Here is a 21,298-nt window from a genome sequence, read left to right on the forward strand (position 1 = left end):
AGTCCTGACCTGACTGCTACAGAACACCTGTGGAATGTTTTGGAACGCCGGCTTCGTGCCAGGCCTCACCGACCGACATCAATACCTTCCTCAGTGGAGCACTCCGTGAAGAATGGGCTGTCAAAGAAACTTTCGAGCACCTGATTGAACGTATGCCTGCGAGAATGGAAACTGTAATCAAGGCTAGGGGTTGGCAAACGCCATATTAAACTCCAGCATTACCGATGGAGGGCACCACGAACTTCTAAGTAATTTTCAGCCAGGTGTCCGGATACTTTTGATCACATAGTGTAGATAGTTCCTGCGAAATAGTATGGGTAGAGTTTATACTTGACAATCCGATTAAACTATTAATTGGATCGTTTTAACGACCCCCCGACTCAGAAGACATAGTTGCTGAACAGTTCAAAGAAAACTTAAGACTGAAACTTCCTGGCAGATTAAAACTGTGTGCCCGACCGAGACTCGAACTCGGGACCTTTGCCTTTCGCGGGCAAGCGCTCTACCAACTGAGCTACCGAAGCACGACTCACGCCCGGTACTCACAGCTTTACTTCTGCCAGTATCTCGTCTCCTACCTTCCAAACTTTACAGAAGCTCTCCTGCGAACCTTGCAGAACTAGCACTCCTGAAAGAAAGGATATAGCGGAGACATGGCTTAGCCACAGCCTGGGGGATGTTTCCAGAATGAGATTTTCACTCTGCAGCGGAGTGTGCGCTGATATGAAACTTCCTGGCAGATTAAAACTGTGTGCCCGACCGAGACTCGAACTCGGGACCTTTGCCTTTCGCGGGCAAGCGCTCTACCAACTGAGCTACCGAAGCACGACTCACGCCCGGTACTCACAGCTTTACTTCTGCCAGTATCTCGTCTCCTACCTTCCAAACTTTACAGAAGCTCTCCTGCGAACCTTGCAGAACTAGCACTCCTGAAAGAAAGGATATAGCGGAGACATGGCTTAGCCACAGCCTGGGGGATGTTTCCAGAATGAGATTTTCACTCTGCAGCGGAGTGTGCGCTGATATGAAACTTCCTGGCAGATTAAAACTGTGTGCCCGACCGAGACTCGAACTCGGGACCTTTGCCTTTCGCGGGCAAGCGCTCTACCAACTGAGCTACCGAAGCACGACTCACGCCCGGTACTCACAGCTTTACTTCTGCCAGTATCTCGTCTCCTACCTTCCAAACTTTACAGAAGCTCTCCTGCGAACCTTGCAGAACTAGCACTCCTGAAAGAAAGGATATAGCGGAGACATGGCTTAGCCACAGCCTGGGGGATGTTTCCAGAATGAGATTTTCACTCTGCAGCGGAGTGTGCGCTGATATGAAACTTCCTGGCAGATTAAAACTGTGTGCCCGACCGAGACTCGAACTCGGGACCTTTGCCTTTCGCGGGCAAGCGCTCTACCAACTGAGCTACCGAAGCACGACTCACGCCCGGTACTCACAGCTTTACTTCTGCCAGTATCTCGTCTCCTACCTTCCAAACTTTACAGAAGCTCTCCTGCGAACCTTGCAGAACTAGCACTCCTGAAAGAAAGGATATAGCGGAGACATGGCTTAGCCACAGCCTGGGGGATGTTTCCAGAATGAGATTTTCACTCTGCAGCGGAGTGTGCGCTGATATGAAACTTCCTGGCAGATTAAAACTGTGTGCCCGACCGAGACTCGAACTCGGGACCTTTGCCTTTCGCGGGCAAGCGCTCTACCAACTGAGCTACCGAAGCACGACTCACGCCCGGTACTCACAGCTTTACTTCTGCCAGTATCTCGTCTCCTACCTTCCAAACTTTACAGAAGCTCTCCTGCGAACCTTGCAGAACTAGCACTCCTGAAAGAAAGGATATAGCGGAGACATGGCTTAGCCACAGCCTGGGGGATGTTTCCAGAATGAGATTTTCACTCTGCAGCGGAGTGTGCGCTGATATGAAACTTCCTGGCAGATTAAAACTGTGTGCCCGACCGAGACTCGAACTCGGGACCTTTGCCTTTCGCGGGCAAGCGCTCTACCAACTGAGCTACCGAAGCACGACTCACGCCCGGTACTCACAGCTTTACTTCTGCCAGTATCTCGTCTCCTACCTTCCAAACTTTACAGAAGCTCTCCTGCGAACCTTGCAGAACTAGCACTCCTGAAAGAAAGGATATAGCGGAGACATGGCTTAGCCACAGCCTGGGGGATGTTTCCAGAATGAGATTTTCACTCTGCAGCGGAGTGTGCGCTGATATGAAACTTCCTGGCAGATTAAAACTGTGTGCCCGACCGAGACTCGAACTCGGGACCTTTGCCTTTCGCGGGCAAGCGCTCTACCAACTGAGCTACCGAAGCACGACTCACGCCCGGTACTCACAGCTTTACTTCTGCCAGTATCTCGTCTCCTACCTTCCAAACTTTACAGAAGCTCTCCTGCGAACCTTGCAGAACTAGCACTCCTGAAAGAAAGGATATAGCGGAGACATGGCTTAGCCACAGCCTGGGGGATGTTTCCAGAATGAGATTTTCACTCTGCAGCGGAGTGTGCGCTGATATGAAACTTCCTGGCAGATTAAAACTGTGTGCCCGACCGAGACTCGAACTCGGGACCTTTGCCTTTCGCGGGCAAGCGCTCTACCAACTGAGCTACCGAAGCACGACTCACGCCCGGTACTCACAGCTTTACTTCTGCCAGTATCTCGTCTCCTACCTTCCAAACTTTACAGAAGCTCTCCTGCGAACCTTGCAGAACTAGCACTCCTGAAAGAAAGGATATAGCGGAGACATGGCTTAGCCACAGCCTGGGGGATGTTTCCAGAATGAGATTTTCACTCTGCAGCGGAGTGTGCGCTGATATGAAACTTCCTGGCAGATTAAAACTGTGTGCCCGACCGAGACTCGAACTCGGGACCTTTGCCTTTCGCGGGCAAGCGCTCTACCAACTGAGCTACCGAAGCACGACTCACGCCCGGTACTCACAGCTTTACTTCTGCCAGTATCTCGTCTCCTACCTTCCAAACTTTACAGAAGCTCTCCTGCGAACCTTGCAGAACTACCACTCCTGAAAGAAAGGATATAGCGGAGACATGGCTTAGCCACAGCCTGGGGGATGTTTCCAGAATGAGATTTTCACTCTGCAGCGGAGTGTGCGCTGATATGAAACTTCCTGGCAGATTAAAACTGTGTGCCCGACCGAGACTCGAACTCGGGACCTTTGCCTTTCGCGGGCAAGCGCTCTACCAACTGAGCTACCGAAGCACGACTCCATGTCTCCGCTATATCCTTTCTTTCAGGAGTGCTAGTTCTGCAAGGTTCGCAGGAGAGCTTCTGTAAAGTTTGAAAGGTAGGAGACGAGATACTGGCAGAAGTAAAGCTGTGAGTACCGGGCGTGAGTCGTGCTTCGGTAGCTCAGTTGGTAGAGCGCTTGCCCGCGAAAGGCAAAGGTCCCGAGTTCGAGTCTCGGTCGGGCACACAGTTTTAATCTGCCAGGAAGTTTCATATCAGCGCACACTCCGCTGCAGAGTGAAAATCTCATTCTGGAAACATCCCCCAGGCTGTGGCTAAGCCATGTCTCCGCTATATCCTTTCTTTCAGGAGTGCTAGTTCTGCAAGGTTCGCAGGAGAGCTTCTGTAAAGTTTGGAAGGTAGGAGACGAGATACTGGCAGAAGTAAAGCTGTGAGTACCGGGCGTGAGTCGTGCTTCGGTAGCTCAGTTGGTAGAGCGCTTGCCCGCGAAAGGCAAAGGTCCCGAGTTCGAGTCTCGGTCGGGCACACAGTTTTAATCTGCCAGGAAGTTTCATATCAGCGCACACTCCGCTGCAGAGTGAAAATCTCATTCTGGAAACATCCCCCAGGCTGTGGCTAAGCCATGTCTCCGCTATATCCTTTCTTTCAGGAGTGCTAGTTCTGCAAGGTTCGCAGGAGAGCTTCTGTAAAGTTTGGAAGGTAGGAGACGAGATACTGGCAGAAGTAAAGCTGTGAGTACCGGGCGTGAGTCGTGCTTCGGTAGCTCAGTTGGTAGAGCGCTTGCCCGCGAAAGGCAAAGGTCCCGAGTTCGAGTCTCGGTCGGGCACACAGTTTTAATCTGCCAGGAAGTTTCATATCAGCGCACACTCCGCTGCAGAGTGAAAATCTCATTCTGGAAACATCCCCCAGGCTGTGGCTAAGCCATGTCTCCGCTATATCCTTTCTTTCAGGAGTGCTAGTTCTGCAAGGTTCGCAGGAGAGCTTCTGTAAAGTTTGGAAGGTAGGAGACGAGATACTGGCAGAAGTAAAGCTGTGAGTACCGGGCGTGAGTCGTGCTTCGGTAGCTCAGTTGGTAGAGCGCTTGCCCGCGAAAGGCAAAGGTCCCGAGTTCGAGTCTCGGTCGGGCACACAGTTTTAATCTGCCAGGAAGTTTCATATCAGCGCACACTCCGCTGCAGAGTGAAAATCTCATTCTGGAAACATCCCCCAGGCTGTGGCTAAGCCATGTCTCCGCTATATCCTTTCTTTCAGGAGTGCTAGTTCTGCAAGGTTCGCAGGAGAGCTTCTGTAAAGTTTGGAAGGTAGGAGACGAGATACTGGCAGAAGTAAAGCTGTGAGTACCGGGCGTGAGTCGTGCTTCGGTAGCTCAGTTGGTAGAGCGCTTGCCCGCAAAAGGCAAAGGTCCCGAGTTCGAGTCTCGGTCGGGCACACAGTTTTAATCTGCCAGGAAGTTTCATATCAGCGCACACTCCGCTGCAGAGTGAAAATCTCATTCTGGAAACATCCCCCAGGCTGTGGCTAAGCCATGTCTCCGCTATATCCTTTCTTTCAGGAGTGCTAGTTCTGCAAGGTTCGCAGGAGAGCTTCTGTAAAGTTTGGAAGGTAGGAGACGAGATACTGGCAGAAGTAAAGCTGTGAGTACCGGGCGTGAGTCGTGCTTCGGTAGCTCAGTTGGTAGAGCGCTTGCCCGCGAAAGGCAAAGGTCCCGAGTTCGAGTCTCGGTCGGGCACACAGTTTTAATCTGCCAGGAAGTTTCATATCAGCGCACACTCCGCTGCAGAGTGAAAATCTCATTCTGAAAACTTAAGACTCATTTCAAATAGGTACCCCACTCGTACAGTTACAGTCGGTGGTGACTGCAATCTACCCTCGATATGCTGGAAAAAATTACAAGTTTAAAGCCGGTGGCAGCCATAAAACGTCATCCGAAATTGTACTGAATGCTTTCTCAGAAAATTATTCTGAACAATTCGTTCATGAGCCCACTCGAAGTGTAAATGGTTGCGAAAGCATACTTGGCCTCTTAACAACAAATAACCCTGGACAAATAGGGAGTATCGTGGTGAATAGAGGGATTAGCGACCACAAGGCCGTTACTGCTAGGCTCAATACCGTAACACCTACAACCAACAAAAAGAAACGCAAAGTATATCTATATAAAAAAAGCTGATAAAAATGCTCTTAACGCCTTTTTCAGAGACAGTCTTCACTCCTTCCGATCTGATCACGTAAGTGTAGAAAAATTGTGAAATGTTTTCAAAGAGATAGTATCGACAGCAATTGAGAGATATATACCACATAAATTAATAAGTGATGGTACACAAAACGGGTCAGATCGCTGTTGCAGAAGCAGCGAAAAAAGCATGCCAAATTTAAAAGAACACAAAAGCCTCAAGATTGGCAAAGTTTTACATAAGTTCGAAATATAGCGCGTACTTCAATGCGAGGTGCTTTTAAAAATTTCCACAACGAAACTCTGTCTCGAAATCTGGCAGAAAAACCAAAGAGATTTTGGTCGTACATAAAGCACACCAGTGGCAAGACGCAATCAATACCTTCACCGCGCGATAACAACGGTGAAGTCCCTAATCACAGTGTCACTAAAGCAGAGTTATTAAACACGGTTTTCCGAAACTCCTTCACCAAAGAAGACGAAGTAAATTATCCTGAATTCCAATAAAAAAACAACTGCCAAGATGAAAAACACAGAAATAGATATAGAAGCAGCTTAAATCACTTAATCAAGACAAGGTCTCCGGTCCAGATTGTTTACCAATCAGGTTCCTTTCAGAGTATGCTGATACAATAGCTCCATATTTAGCAGTTATATACAACCGCTCGATCACAGAAAGTTCCGTACCTAAAGAATGGAAAATTGCTCAAGTCACACCAACACCCAAAAGCCGAAATAGGAGTAATCCGCTGAATTACAGGCCCGTATCACTAACGTCGATTTGCAGTAGGGTTTTGGAACATATACTGTGTTCGAACATTACGAGTTACCTCGAAGAAAACGATTTATTTAGTCAGCACGGATTCAGAAAACATCGTTCCTGTGAAACACAACTAACTGTTAATACTCATGAAGTAATAAGTGCTATCGACAGAGGATGTAAAAATGATTCCATATTTTCAGATTTCCAGAAGGCTTTCGACACCGGAGACATAGAAGACAATCTGAGTAGCTCCATTAGATTGTTTGCAGATAATGCTGTCATTTACCGTCTTGTAAAGTCATCAGATGACCAACACGAATTGCAAAATGATTTAGATAAGACAACTGTAAGGTACGAATAGTGGCAACTCACCCTGAATAAAGAAAAACGTGAAATTATTCACATGAGTACTAAAAGAAATCCACTAAATTGCGATTACATGATAAGTCACACAAATCTTAAGGCTGTAAATTCAACTTAATACTTAGGGATTGCAGTTACAAGTAACCTAAATTAGGACGATCACAGAAGATAATGTTGTGTGTAGAGCAAACCAAAGACTGCGATACATTGGCAGGTGCAACAGGTCTAGTAAAGAGGCTGCTTACACCACACTTGTCCGCCCTATTCTAGAGTATTGCTGTGCGGTGTGGCATCCGCAACAGGTGGGACTGATGGGTGGCATCGAAAAAGTTCAAAGATGGGCGGCTCGTTTTGTACTATCGCGAAATAGGGGAGAGTGTGCCACAGACATGATAACGTGAATTGGGGCGCTTTTCGTTGCGACAGGAAAAATTAAGTGATCGTTTTCCCGCGCGCCGTTCGAGAGTGGAACAGTAGAGAGACAGCTTGAAGGTGGTCCATTGAAACCTCTGCCAGGCACTTTATGTGAACAGCAGAGTAATCACGTAGATGTAGGTGTGAAGTGCCAGCAGAGACGGGGCTTCAATTCAAGTGAATTCACACTGAAGATAATCAGAATCATAGATGAAGCACGGCTTGACAAAGTGCAGGCAACCAAAAAAGAATGCAAAATTTGTCTAGGCGAATGAGGCATGGGAGAGAATATTTCAGTAATTGGTGGAAGCCAATGAAAAGTAAATGGACAGCGTCAGTAACTGGAAGTGTGGCAATGTTGTTAAAAACTGAAATAAAAACTTTAGATAATATATGCAGTAGATTGATTTTTTGAGATACTGTGTACCTTTCCCGGCAACTATAAGAGCTAATATCTTGAAATGTGGCACCATTTTTAAAAATCACTTACTGAATAGCCCTGTGCAGCACTTTTTCTTTACCTTCTGTCTGAGAAAATGTCCGGTACAGTGTGAGAAACATAGAGCAATATCGGTTGAAATAAAACTGAGAAACTAATTTGAAAGTAACTACGAACTTAAACAATATTGTACACCTTTACCAACTTTTGATGCAGATGTAATCTGTAAAATTTCAACTTTAATGCTTGATTTGTTTAAGAGAAAAGGTACAACATATATACACCGATGTATAAAAATACAAATACTTATAAAATGAATGTCCATGAACAATATCAAATAAAAACTACACAGAATATCACGGACTACGTTCTACATAATAGTCTCAAAATTTTAACATTCTGACTGTAATATTGTAGGAAATATTGGCATTTAAATGTCAGTATGTATTTTGGCCTACGTGTGCCCTGAAAGCTTTTTATGAAGAACCAACACCTGGAACGCATTTACGAGGTCCACTCTATTCATATCGTTCAATCTCTTCTATGACAGATTCATTTCCGTCTCTGGGTTCATGAGGACTGATGTGCCTCTCCGTCAGCCCAAGCAGTGCACATCACTACAGTACCCAAAGGCTTGCTGGTTCTTACATTGGCCATAGGATTTTTTTTTTTTCAAATATCGTAAGTTCTTAGAAATCTTATCGAAGATGATTGGTCAACGACAAGTATTGCGTCAGAGAAAGTCTAAGCTGTAGTTACAGGCGTTTCTTCTGCCTGTTGTCACTTCTTAAGTGTCTGTCAGCAAAGCCCAGGTCCCACAAAACCATATTTGATCCTTCATGCGTTTGTATCGACTTTTACTAAACTATTGAAAAGAATTTTACAATATCTTTTACATGACACAAATAGAATATTACCTGATTTCTAGCACCAGGAGATGTAAGAAGCGTGTCTGACCAAGTCAGTCTGGGTCCTGAGTCGTGCTTGGGTAACTCAGTTGGTAGAGCACTTGCCCGCGATAGGCAAAGGTCCCGAGTTCGAGTCTCGGTCCGGCGCACAGTTTTGATCTGCCAGGAAGTTTCATATCAGCGCACACTCCGCTGCAGAGTGAAAATCTCATTCAAGTCATTCTGAGGTTGGAAAAAGCTTTGACGTAAGGTAAATGAAAGTTAGTTATCAGTTCAGTTACCTACGAAACTCGTCAATTATTAAGTTTGAAACATTTATGAAATTAATAAATAATCAGTCTGAGATTATAGGGTATAATACTTACACAATTTTGCACAATCACAAAATTACAATTAAAACTAAGAACCTGCTATTTACCAGATTACTGGCTGATTCTGTCGGGAGTGTGGTATTTCATTAAGTGTCGTAATATGGTAGCCGTAATTTGAACGTGTTAGCGAATTAAGATATTCGGTTGGATATATTTGAATATAATTAATTTTCTACATGCGCATAAATTTCCCGAATAAAATACAGAGAGAGAACAGTGTCTGTGACGAATTTATTGCACTAAAAAAGGCAAAGGCAAACTTGCCAGCGAATTTCCCGTCAGAGGAATATCTTTATTTACAGGGATTATTAATTGAGTATACAACGTGAATACTCATAAATTGCATATTATTTTACAGGGGAAAATAAATAGTTTTATACGTCTGCCTCGGCTTTTTCTCTTTTCGTTTGTCCACTATTTCATGTACTCTAATTTGCATGCTACTGATGTGAGAGACAGTGCCAGGCACTTCACAGGGATGCAGTAACCTACCTACAGCCACTACCTACGTCATCTACCAATAAGAAAGCGTGGCAAAACAAAGTTGAAATTCATTCTGTGTTGTTAGTCCATAACAATATTATAAACGCGAAAGTAACTGTTACCTTTTCAGGACAAATAACCTGAGCCGATTTCGATGAAATTTAGTATGGGGATACCTTGAACGCTGGGAAAGAACGGCGGCAACTTCAGAAAGGATATCTCTCGTTCTAGAATATTTTGTTAACGTTTTAAACTTTTTAATTTCAAATAGAACTGATAGCGCAAAAAGCAGCTAATCACATAATTTAGCTGAGTGCCACAGTCCATATTACCGTTTGTTTTCTGAGCAACGAACAAAATAAATAACTAAATTAAGACGACTTCTTGTACGAACTATCGAAAGGTTTTTTTCTTTCTCATTCTCCTTCGAATGAAGAGAACTTGTAAATCTTTGGCAAATATACCATATACAATCAGAAAGAGTTAAATTTCAGAAAAAGATGTGGTGGAGGCGGGATAAAACATGGCCAATTTATGTACATCTACATCTACAGCTACATTATTACTGTGCAGTTCGCAATTAAGTGCCTGACAGAGGGTTCATCGAACCACCTTCAACGTACTTCTCTACGGTTCCATTGTCGAACAGTGCGTGGGAAAAACGAATACTTAAATCTTTCCGTGTGACCTCTGATTTCTCTTATTTTGTTATGATGATCATTTCTCCCTATGTAGGTGGGCGCCAACAAAACGTTGTTGCACTCTAAATAGAAATTTGGTGTTGAAAGTTCTTGAGGAGATCAGGCCGTATCTAAAAATGCGTTGTTTTAATGATTACTTCTTCAAATCGCGTATCATAGTCTGGGCACTCTGTCCCCTGTTTTGCTACAGTAAAAAACTAGCTTCCCTTCTTTGAACTTTTTCGGTGTGTTCCGTCAGTCCCATTTGCTGTGGATCCCACAACGGGCAACAGTACTATAGAAGATGGCGGACAAGTGTAGTAATGTATGCAGTCTCTTTGCATTTTCTGTGTGTTCTGGCAATAAATTCCCACAACGTTATCTATGCGATCTTTTCAGTTTAAGTCGTACGTAATCGGTATCACTAGGCATTTACTTGAATTTTTAGTCTTTAGATGTCCGTGATTTATCGTGTTACCGAAATTCATCGGATTCCTGTTATTACTCATGTGGATGACTTCATACTTTTCATGATGTAAAATCAGTTGCCACTTTTCGCACCTTAAATTTATCTTGTCTAAATCATTCTGCAAGTGATAAATGACAGCGTCATCTGTAAACAATCTAAGACGGTTGTTCATATTGTCTCCTAAATCGTTTATGCAGTTCAGGAACTGCGGACGTCCAGTAACTCATCCCTAATATTTTCTTGTGGAACGTCATACATTACTTCCGTTTTGCTAAAAATATGGAATCAGTTTGACATCTCCTGTCGACAGCAGTCATTACATCGTGAGAATAAAGAACTAGTCCTGTTTCGCAAGAGCGATGGTTTCTGAATGACTTTTGGCTATTTGTCAATAAATCGTTTTCTTCGAGATAACTGATAATGTACGAACACGGTATTTATTCCAGGGTCCTACCGCAAATCGACGTTGGTGATATAGGTCGGTAGTTCAGCAGATTACTCCTATTTCTTTTTGTTGTGGATTGGCAGGAGACCAACCCACTAAATTGAGAGGAAGCCGAAAGGCACGCGTTTAAGCTCACGCAGGCTGGCGTGAGGTCTGAAACAGGACAAGGTAATCAGAACTCAGAAAAACGGACGCAGATGGTGGAATACTTAACTTTAAACCATTCATGTTGAACGTAGCTCTTGTCTGTACATTCTTTACACTATCAATAGCAACTGATAATGGCGCCTTGCTAGGTCGTAGCAAATGACGTAGCTGAAGGCTATGCTATCGTCTCGGCAAATGAGAACGTATTTTGTCAGTGAACCATCGCTAGCAAAGTCGGTTGTACAACTGGGGCGAGTGCTAGGAAGTCTCTCTAGACCTGCCGTGTAGCTGCGCTCGGTCTGCAATCACTGATAGTGGCGACACGCGGGTCCGACGTATACTAACGGACCGCGGCCGATTTAAAGGCTACCACCTACCAAGTGTGGTGTCTGGCGGTGACACCATACTTTTCCCGGGTACTGGTGTGACCCGTGCAACTTTGCAGTCTTTAGGTACGGATCTGTCGACGATCGAGCTGTTGATTGGTGAGTATGGAGCTACTGTATCACCATACTCTGAAGGGAACCTAACCGGTGAAGAATATGGACCAGAATGCTTGCCTTTACTTTAAGCTGCTTCGGTAATCAGAGTATATTTGCTTGTAAATTACTCATGTTGGCAGTTGTTCTTGATTCCCCGGAATATTAACTTCGTCTTGTTTTGTGACGGGATTTCAGAGGAACTTCTTTAGTGGCACTTTCATCAGTTACATTACCATTGCTATCGCGCAGTTAAGGTATTGATTACGTCTTGCCTCTCGTGTACTTATGGCCAGATTTCGAGACAGTATCGTTGCAGAAACTGTTAAAAGCATCTCGCATTGAAGATTCGCTAAACTTCTAGCTTCTCTAATACACCACCAACCTTGGGGATTTTGCGTTCTTTTAAATTTGGTATGTTTCTTTCATTGCTTCTGCAATACTGTTCTGATCTGTTTCGTGTTTCATCTGGGTTTAGTACCCTCTCTTATTAATTTACTTGGTACATATTTCTTAATTTCCGACGATACTTTACTTTGAAATCGAACCACATCTGGCCTAGGCTCATATTCCATCACAAAGCCTACTGATTGTAAAAGTTGTTGAATAGAGCAGACCTTTCTGAACAGTGCTGAAGAGAGTGTTATCCAAGAGCATATCTGTTCACTGAATGAATGTTACATTTTCTTCCTCACGACTCGCGACTGGCAGCATCAAATCCCATGACGGAGTATCTTTACAGGAAAGACAGAGAATTCGGAGACAATTGAAAAGTATCCACACAGATATCGCGAAATGGCACTGCAGTTCTGACCGCCGTTGTCTGGGCTATGGAAATTTGGTGGTATGAATAAAACGGAGTATGTACTTTATTCTCGGAATTTCGGAGAACATTATGAAATTCGCATGAATGAGGCGAGTCCAAGAATATACTTCACCTGAGAACGTTCTCAGCTTGAGTAAAACGGTGGCAGAAGTTGCTCAGAGGGGAGAACACCCTCCGACTTCGTATCAATGAAAGTGGAGAAGTTCCTCGCTGATCCAGCACGTAGATCATGGACGATACAGCAGAGTGGGCTGTGAGACGACGTCAGCCAATAGCACGCTGGTTATGACGTCATCGCGACAGGAGCGGCCTCTACACGGAGAGAACAAAAGCAACGCGCCGCCTAGCCTCGGCCGCAACACCGTCCCAGCAGACTGACAGGACATAAGAAGTAAGGCCACCTCACCCGCACCGTCAGCTTGGAGGAATAGCCTTCCGGCTTAGACTCCACCGACCCACAGGGACTCATCTGTCCCTGTCAGGCAGCAGTAGCAGCAGCAGACTCAGCCGCACAGGGAGACGAGCCATGACTTGTGAACAGTGTCATTTACTTGAAAGGAGATTGTATACATTGAAGAACCGGGTGATCAAAAAGTCAGTATAAATTTAAAAACTTAATAAACGACGGAATAATGTAGGTAGAGAGGTAAAAATTGACACATATGCTTAGAATGACATGGGGTTTCATTAGAACCAAAAAGAAAAAAGAAAAAAGAAAAAAAAGGACAACAAAGTATTGCTAGACGCGTCAAAGATCTCTTGCGCCCGTCGTTTGGTGATGATCGTGTGCTCAGACGCCACTTTCGTCATGCTTTGCTTCCCAGGTCCCCAGACCTCAGTCCGTGCGACTGTTGGCTTTGGGGTTACCTGAAGTCGCAAGTGTATCGTGATCGACTGACATCTCTAGGGATTCTGAAAGGCAACAACCGACGCCAATGCCTCACCATAACTCCGGACATGCTTTACAGTGCTGTTCACAACATTATTCCTCGACTACAGCTATTGTTGAGGAATGATGGTGGACATATTAAGCATTTCCTGTAACGAACATCATCTTTGCTTTGTCTTACTTTGTTATGCTAATTATTGCTATTCTGATGAGGTGAAGCGCCATCTGTCGGACATTTTTTTAACTTTTGTATTTTTTTTTGTTTTTTGTTCTAATAAAATCCCATGTCATTTCAAGCGTGTGTGTCAATTTCTACCTCTCTATCTACATTATTCCGTGATCTATTCAGTTTTCAAATGTATACTGACTTTTTGATCACCCGGTACATTGATCATTTGCATGTCGCCAATTGCTTGCGACCAATCTTTGTAAAGACGCCAAGTATTGTCAGTCTACTTTATTGTAATAAAAACCATTAATGTGGTTTGCTTGAATTGTTGTTTAGCTATCCGAGAAATCAGCATCCTAGGTATCCTATATTACACGAGTGGGCAGGATACCACGCTCACAAGCAAAGAACATTCTCCTTTTTTTGAAGTGTGCTCTGTAGCATACTTCACGCTGAGTATGTTTTGTTGAGGTCAAATTTTACTGAGTTTTTTTTTTATAGTAAAAATAGCAGAATTTATAATGCTTGAGAGGAAATAAAGGTATAAATAGCCGGAAGAAATACTTAAGAGAGAGAAAAAGGTTCAAATGGCTCTAAGCACTATGGGACTTAGCATCGGAGGTCACCAGTCACCTAGACTTAGAAATACTTAAACCTAACTACCCCAAGAACATCACACACTTCCATGCCCGAGGAAGGATTCAAACTTCCGACCGAAGCAGCAACGTGGTTCCGCACCGAAGCGCCTAGAACCGCTCGGCCACCGCTGCCGGCTTTAAGAGAGAAACTGTAGAAATTTATACAGACATAACAACGCAAATGAAAACTTTTTTTGGTGTTTGGAGGACTCAGATTGGTATTGAAGACGACATACGTATACACTAGACAAATGCGTCATTGGCATTTTCAGATGTTCATTATCATGTTTTCTGACATCCAAAATCTTATATTGTCTTATGTTAAAAATAAGTGGGCGGTTCAGAAAAATTAAGAACTGATCTTGTTGTGTTGGCAGAAGAGCCAACACCGTGTTACTAGCGGAGACCGAAATGCACCCGTTTAACTCACGCAGGCTGGCGTGAGGAGGGAAGAACTATACTGACGTGAGGTCTGGAACATGACAAGGAATCAGAATTCAGAAAGCGAACATAATTAGTCTGATACTTAACTTTAATCCATTAATGATTAACGTCGCTCTTGACGGTACATGAGTCACAATATTATCTGTTCAGAATACATTCATAGTAACTGAATATGGCGCCTTGCTAGCTCGTAGCAAATGACGTAGCTGAAGGCTATGCTAAACTGTCGTCTCTGCAAATGAGAGCGTATGTAGGCAGTGAACCATCGCTAGCAAAGTCGGCTGTACAACTGGGACGAGTGCTAGGGAGTCTCTCTAGACTAGACCTGCCGTGTGGCGGCGCTCGGTCTGCAATCACTGATAGTGGCGGCACGCGGGTCCGACGTATACTAACGGACCGCGGCCGATTTAAAGGCTACCACCTAGCAAGTGTGGTGTCTGGCGGTGACACCACAGATCTATTACGACTCTAGCGATCTGTTTCTCGCGACTCAGTCGCACGGGAGATCTCTTAAGTACTTGACGCGCGAGTGGACGATTATGTGTAATGTTTTGTCAAAATTATCTCTTTTTTAAAAACAGAAAGTTCCGGTTTGGAGCATATGAAAATGCGATGTACTCTTAAGATTTCGTTCCCTAATGTGTTCTCTTAACTCCAATAATAAAAAAGTTCCACGTATGAAGAAAATTCGATAACAGGGTCAGAAATTGCATTTTCATAAACTATCCGTAATCGTCTTGGTAATTAGTCGCCGCATATAAAAATACCCCCTCCCCCCCCCCCCCCCCTGAAACATGGACCTTGCCGTTGGTGGGGAGGCTTGCGTGCCTCAGCGATACAGATGGCCGTACCGTAGGTCCAACCACAACGGAGGGGTATCTGTTGAGAGGCCAGACAAACGTGTGGTTCCTGAAGAGGGGCAGCAGCCTTTTCAGTAGTTGCAGGGGCAACAGTCTGGATGATTGACTGATCTGGCCTTGAAACATTAACCAAAACTGCCTTGCTGTGCTGGTACTGCGAACGGCTGAAAGCAAGGGGAAACTACAGCCATAATTTTTCCCGAGGGCCTGCAGCTTTACTGTATGGTTAAATGATGATGGCGTCCTCTTGGGTAAAATATTCCGGAGGTAAAATAGTCCCCCATTCGGATCTCCGGGCGGGGACTACTCAAGAGGACGTCGTTATCAGGAGAAAGAAAACTGGCGTTCTACGGATCGGAGTGTGGAATGTCAGATCCCTTAATCGGGCATGTAGGTTAGAAAATTTAAAAAGGGAAATGGATAGGTTAAAGTTAGATATAGTGGGAATTAGTGAAGTTCGCTGGCAGGAGGAACAAGACTTTTGGTCAGGTGAATACAGGGTTATAAATACAAAATCAAATAGGGGTAATGAAGGAGTAGGTTTAATAATGAATAAAAAATAGGAGTGCGGGTAAGCTACTACAAACAGCATAGTGAACGCATTATTGTGGCCAAGACAGACACGAAGCCCACACCTACTACAGTAGTACAAAAAAAAATGGCTCTGAGCACTATGGGACTCAACTGCTGTGGTCATAAGTCCCCTAGAACTTAGAACTACTTAAACCTAACTAACCTAAGGACACCACACACATCCATACCCGGGGAAGGATTCGAAACTGCGACCGCAGCGGTCGTGCGGTTCCAGACTGTAGTGCCCTTAACCGCTCGGCCACAATCCGGCCGGCGCCAGTAGTACAAGTTTATATGCCAACTAGCTCTGCAGATGATGAAGAAATTGATGAAATGTATGATGAGATAAAAGAAATTATTCAGGTAGTGAAGGGAGACGAAAATTTAATAGTCATGGGTGACTGGAATTCGTCAGTAGGAAAAGGGAGAGATGGAAGCTAAGTAGGTGAATATGGATTGGAGGGAAGAAATGAAAGAGGAAGACGTCTGGTAGAATTTTGCGCAGAGAATAACTTAATCATAGCTAATACTTGGTTCAAGAATCGTAAAAGAAGGTTGTGTACATGCAAGAATCCTGGAGATACTAAAAGATATCAGATAGATAGATGGATTATATAATGGTAAGACAGAGATTTAGAAATCAGGTTTTAAATTGTAAGACATTTCCAGGGGCAGATGTGGACTCTGACCACAATCTATTGGTTATGAACTGTAGATTAAAACTGAAGAAACTACAAAAAGGTGCTAATTTAAGGAGATGGGACCTGGATAATTTGAAAGAATCAGAGGTTGAAGAGAGCTTCAGGGAGAGCATTAGGGAACGATTGACAAGAATGGGGGAAAGAAATACAGTAGAAGAAGAATGTGTAGCTCTGAGGGATGAAGTAGTGAAGGCAGCAGACGATCAAGTAGGTAAAAAGACGAGGGCTAATAGAAATCCTTGGGTAACAGAAGAAATATTGAATGTAATTGATGAAAGGAGAAAAATATAAAAATGCAGTAAATGAAGCAGGCAAAAAGGAATACAAACGTCTCAAAAATGAGATCGAAAGGAAGTGCAAAATGGCTAACCAGGGATGGCTAGAGGACAAATGTAAGGATGTAGAGGCTTATCTCATAGGAAATTAAAGAGACCTTTGGAGAAAAGAGAACGACTTGTATGAATATCAAGAGCTCAGATGGAAACCCAGTTCTAAGCAAAGAAGGGAAGGCGGAAAGGTGGAAGGAATATATAGAGGGTTTATACAAGGGAGATGTACTTGAGGACAATATTATGGAAATGGAAGAGGATGTAGATGAAGACGAAATGGGAGATAAGATACTGCGTGAAGAGTTTGACAGAGCACTGAAAGACCTGAGTAGAAAAAAGGCGCCGGGAGTAGACAACATTCCATTAGAACTACTGACGGCCTTGGGAGAGCCAGTCATGACAAAACTCTACCATCTGGTGAGCAAGATGTATGAGACAGGCGAAATACCCTCAGACTTCAAGAAGAATATAATAATTCCAATCCCAAAGAAAGCAGGTGTTGACAGATGTGAAAATTACCGAACTATCAGTTTAATAAGTCACAGCTGCAAAATACTAATGCGAATTCATTACAGACGAATGGAAAAGCTGGTAGTAGCGGACTTCGGGAAAGATCAGTTTGGATTCCGTAGAAATGTTGGAACACGTGAGGCAATACTTACCTTACGACTTACCTTAGATGAAAGATTAAGAAAAGGCAAACCTACGTTTCTAGGATTTGTAGACTTAGAGAAAGCTTTTGACAATGTTAACTGGAATACTCTCTTTCAAATTCTGAAGGTGGCAGGGGTAAAATACAGGGAGCGTGAGGCTATTTACAATTTGTACAGAAACTAAATGGCAGTTATAAGAGTCGAGGGGCATGAAAGGGAAGCAGTGGTTGGGAAGGGAGTGAGAAAGGGAGTGAGACAGGTTTGTTGCCTCTCCCCGATGTTATTCAATCTGTATACTGAGCAAGCAGTAAAGGAAACAAAAGAAAAATTGGGAGTAGGTATTAAAATTCATGGAGAAGAAATAAAAACTTTGAGGTTCGCCGATGACATTGTAATTCTGTCAGAGACTGCAAAGGACTTGGAAGAGCAGTTCAACGGAATGGACAGTGTCTTGAAAGGAGGATATAAGATGAACATGAACAAAAGCAAAACGAGGATAATGGAATGTAGTCAAATTAAATCTGGTGATGCTGAGGGAATTAGATTAGGAAATGAGACACTTAAAGTAGTAAAGGAGTTTTGCTATTTAGGGAGTAAAATAACTGATGATGGTCGAAGTAAAGAGGATATAAAATGTAGACTGGCAATGGCAAGGAAAGCGTTTCTGAAGAAGAGAAATTTGTTAACTTCGAGTATAGATTTAAGTGTCAGGAAGTCGTTTCTAAAAGTATTTGTAAGGAGTGTAGCCACGTATGGAAGTGAAACATGGACGATAAATAGTTTGGACAAGAAGAGAATAGAAGCTTTCGAAATGTGACGCTACAGAAGAATGCTGAAGATTAGATGGGTAGATCACATAACTAATGAGGAGGTATTGAATAGAATTGGGGAGAAGAGGAGTTTGTGGCACAACTTGACCAGAAGAAGGGACCGGTTGGTAGGACATGTTTTGAGGCATCAAGGGATCACCAATTTAGCATTGGAGGGCAGCGTGGAGGGTAAAAATCGTAGAGGGAGACCGAGAGATGAATACAGTAAGCAGATTCAGAAGGATGTAGGTTGCAGTAAGTACTGGGAGATGATGAAGCTTGCACAGGATAGAGTAGCATGGAGAGCTGCATCAAACCAGTCTCAGGACTGAAGACCACAACAACAAACAACATACAAAAATAAAATGAAAGCACAGTGCAACTCTTCTAGAACACGTTGACGACAGTTCCATACTTGTACACTGAACAGTTTGCCTGTTCGAGCAATGTAAATGAATGAAGGGTTACTCGGACGCAGCAGACGCCACACACCGAAACTTTTTCAAGATAGAGGCGAGGTACTCAGAAAGAACTACCTCGTCGGAGAATAAGCTTCGAATTTTTTATTCGTGCGAAATTGAGAACTTTCTCAAACAATGTTCTTTTGCTGTAAGGATCTCACCTGGTGAATGTTCTCTATTTTATTCGTACGACGCATTATTTACATGTGCTCCGAATTGTCATAAAGTATGTCACCGTGGAACATAATAGAGTGAATTAAGCGAAGTAAAGAAGCCTTCGTGTTTGACTGTCAGAGATATTGGAGATCGTTCTTGCAGGGAAGAGAGCGGCATTCAGTTTCTGCACAAGATCTTCAACGTGATACTTCGATCGAGTACCCCACTCAGATATAGTGGTAATGTGGTACAGTAGGTAGCCCGTGCAAAATGAACGCATATCAAGCGTGAAAACAGGGAGTAGGTGTACTGAACACTGAAAAAAAGAAGAGAAACAGAAACAGTCAACGGTCCAGGCTCAAGACGTGCAACTTCGAGCAAATTTGAAAAACATTGGCATCGTGGTTGTGAGGTCACGGTGTTGGACGACCAAGCACCAGATCCGTTTTCAAATGTTCCTCGTGCCCCACTTTTTTTTTCTCACAAAATTATGAGCATTTCGTCCTGTAACTGACGTGTCCGTTCTCCTTTTGTAGTACTGACAGTTGACATACTATACTTTGGCTATAGAACGTAAGTCATGTCGTAAGAATATATTACCGTTGCAAGTACCGGGTGATCAAAAAGTCAGTATAAATTTGAAAACTTAATAAACCACGGAATAATGTAGATAGAGAGGTAAAAATTGACACACATGCTTGGAATGACATGGGGTTTTATTAGAACAAAAAAAAAGTTCACAAAATGTCCGACGGATGGCGCTGGACAGCAAAACTGCTACCGCGACGGGTGAGAGGTACGCCGATATGTTACAGAATCGCATCATCCCCAGCCTGGCTGATAAACACCTGCTGGAACGTACGATGTTTATGCAGGATGGCGCTCCACCCCATATTGCTAGACACGTGAAAGATCTCTTGTGCGCGTCGTTTGGTGATGATCGTGTGCTCAGCCGCCACTTTCGTCATGCTTGGCCTCCCAGGTCCCCAGACCTCAGTCCGTGCGATTATTGGCTTTGGGGTTACCTGAAGTCGCAAGTGTATCGTGATCGACCGACATCTCTAGGGATGCTGAAAGACAACATCCGACGCCAGTGCCTCAACATAACTCCGGACATGCTTTACAGTGCTGTTCACAACATTATTCCTCGACTACAGCTATTGTTGAGGAATGATGGTAGACATATTGAGCTTTCCTGTAAAGAACGTCATCTTTACTTTGTCTTACTTCGTTATGCTAATTATCGCTATTCTGATCAGATGAAGCGCCATCTGTCGGACATTATTTGAACTTTTGTATTTTTTTGGTTCTAATAAAACCCCATGTCATTCCAAGCATGTGTGTCAATTTGTACCTCTGTATCTACATTGTTCCGTGATTTATTCAGTTTTCAAGTTTATACTGACTTTCTGATCACCCGGTAAATATGAAGAATAGTGAGTGCAGGTGATATGCCGCACAGGCCTCTCACAGAAATTAAAGCAGCTGATAAACGGCTGTGAACTATGTTACAACAAAGGAAGTCAAGAGTCAAAACTTCCAAAATGGAACGCAAGAGTCGTAACGTTCGGTACTTGCGTAGGACAAATAGGAAGTACGTACGACTGGAGGTCCCTTTCTTACAGCTCGCTGTTGCAAATGCACATTACACAGCGACAGAGCCACAAATTTGAATATAGGGAACAGACACGTCAATGAGCCGAAGGACAATTCATAAATTTGTGTAAAAGAATAATGGGACAGGAAGGAGATCTGAATCTCCCCCGTCGCACTCCAAAACCGTGACCCCATAATACCATGGCTACTTAAATTGATGTTTCACTTATTGTTCTTGGACCCTTCATTGTTACTATTCCGCCTTTCTTCGACAGTTCAGTACACCTTCTTCCTGTTTTCACGGTTGATCTGTGTCCCGTTTTTGATGGGCTGTCCATTGGGTCATCTTACCACTAAATCTCAAGGTGGGTGCGATGGGGAGTTGCCCTCGTAATTAAGGCCTGTCACCCGCCCTCAGTTCTAAGAATTCAAAATTGTCGACGTCGCTGACAGTTTGACCGCATTGGAGCAGTAAAATTTCGCAAGTACATAGGTTCCATGTCGGAACTTGACGAGGAGGTAGGCACAGAAACATTGCGTGGGCCACGGTATCGTGGCCACACAACGAAAACAATCGAAGATGCAAATAGTGGTTTCCACTGTATGATGAAAGTATTGGGGCGACGTCAGCAGTGGGCAGACGGGACCTCCACTCTGTGCCCAGTAATAATCCAGTCAGGCCAGTGGCTGGGACTGCACCAGCGAGACTGGCGACATGCAGAGAGCGTGCCCGGCGGGGAGGCGGGTTGTGAGCACAGCTGGCTCGACTCCTCATTAGGGAGGCGGTTAGCCCGCCGGAACTCCCAATTTGAGGCCGCAGGGGGGCGCCTCGGGTGAGT

The 21,298-nt window shown here is 44.0% G+C and overlaps 1 non-coding gene across 1 annotated transcript; it reads left to right on the top strand.

Annotated features, from left to right (window-relative positions):
• The first annotated feature begins 4,575 nt into the window (after window positions 1-4,575).
• On the top strand, window positions 4,576-4,650 carry Trnal-caa (transfer RNA leucine (anticodon CAA)). The gene has a single exon. It is a non-coding gene; the product is annotated as a tRNA-Leu (tRNA).
• Window positions 4,651-21,298: the final 16,648 nt, after the last annotated feature.

This window comes from Schistocerca nitens, chromosome 10, assembly GCF_023898315.1.
Source record: "Schistocerca nitens isolate TAMUIC-IGC-003100 chromosome 10, iqSchNite1.1, whole genome shotgun sequence".
Lineage (NCBI taxonomy): Eukaryota > Metazoa > Arthropoda > Insecta > Orthoptera > Acrididae > Schistocerca > Schistocerca nitens.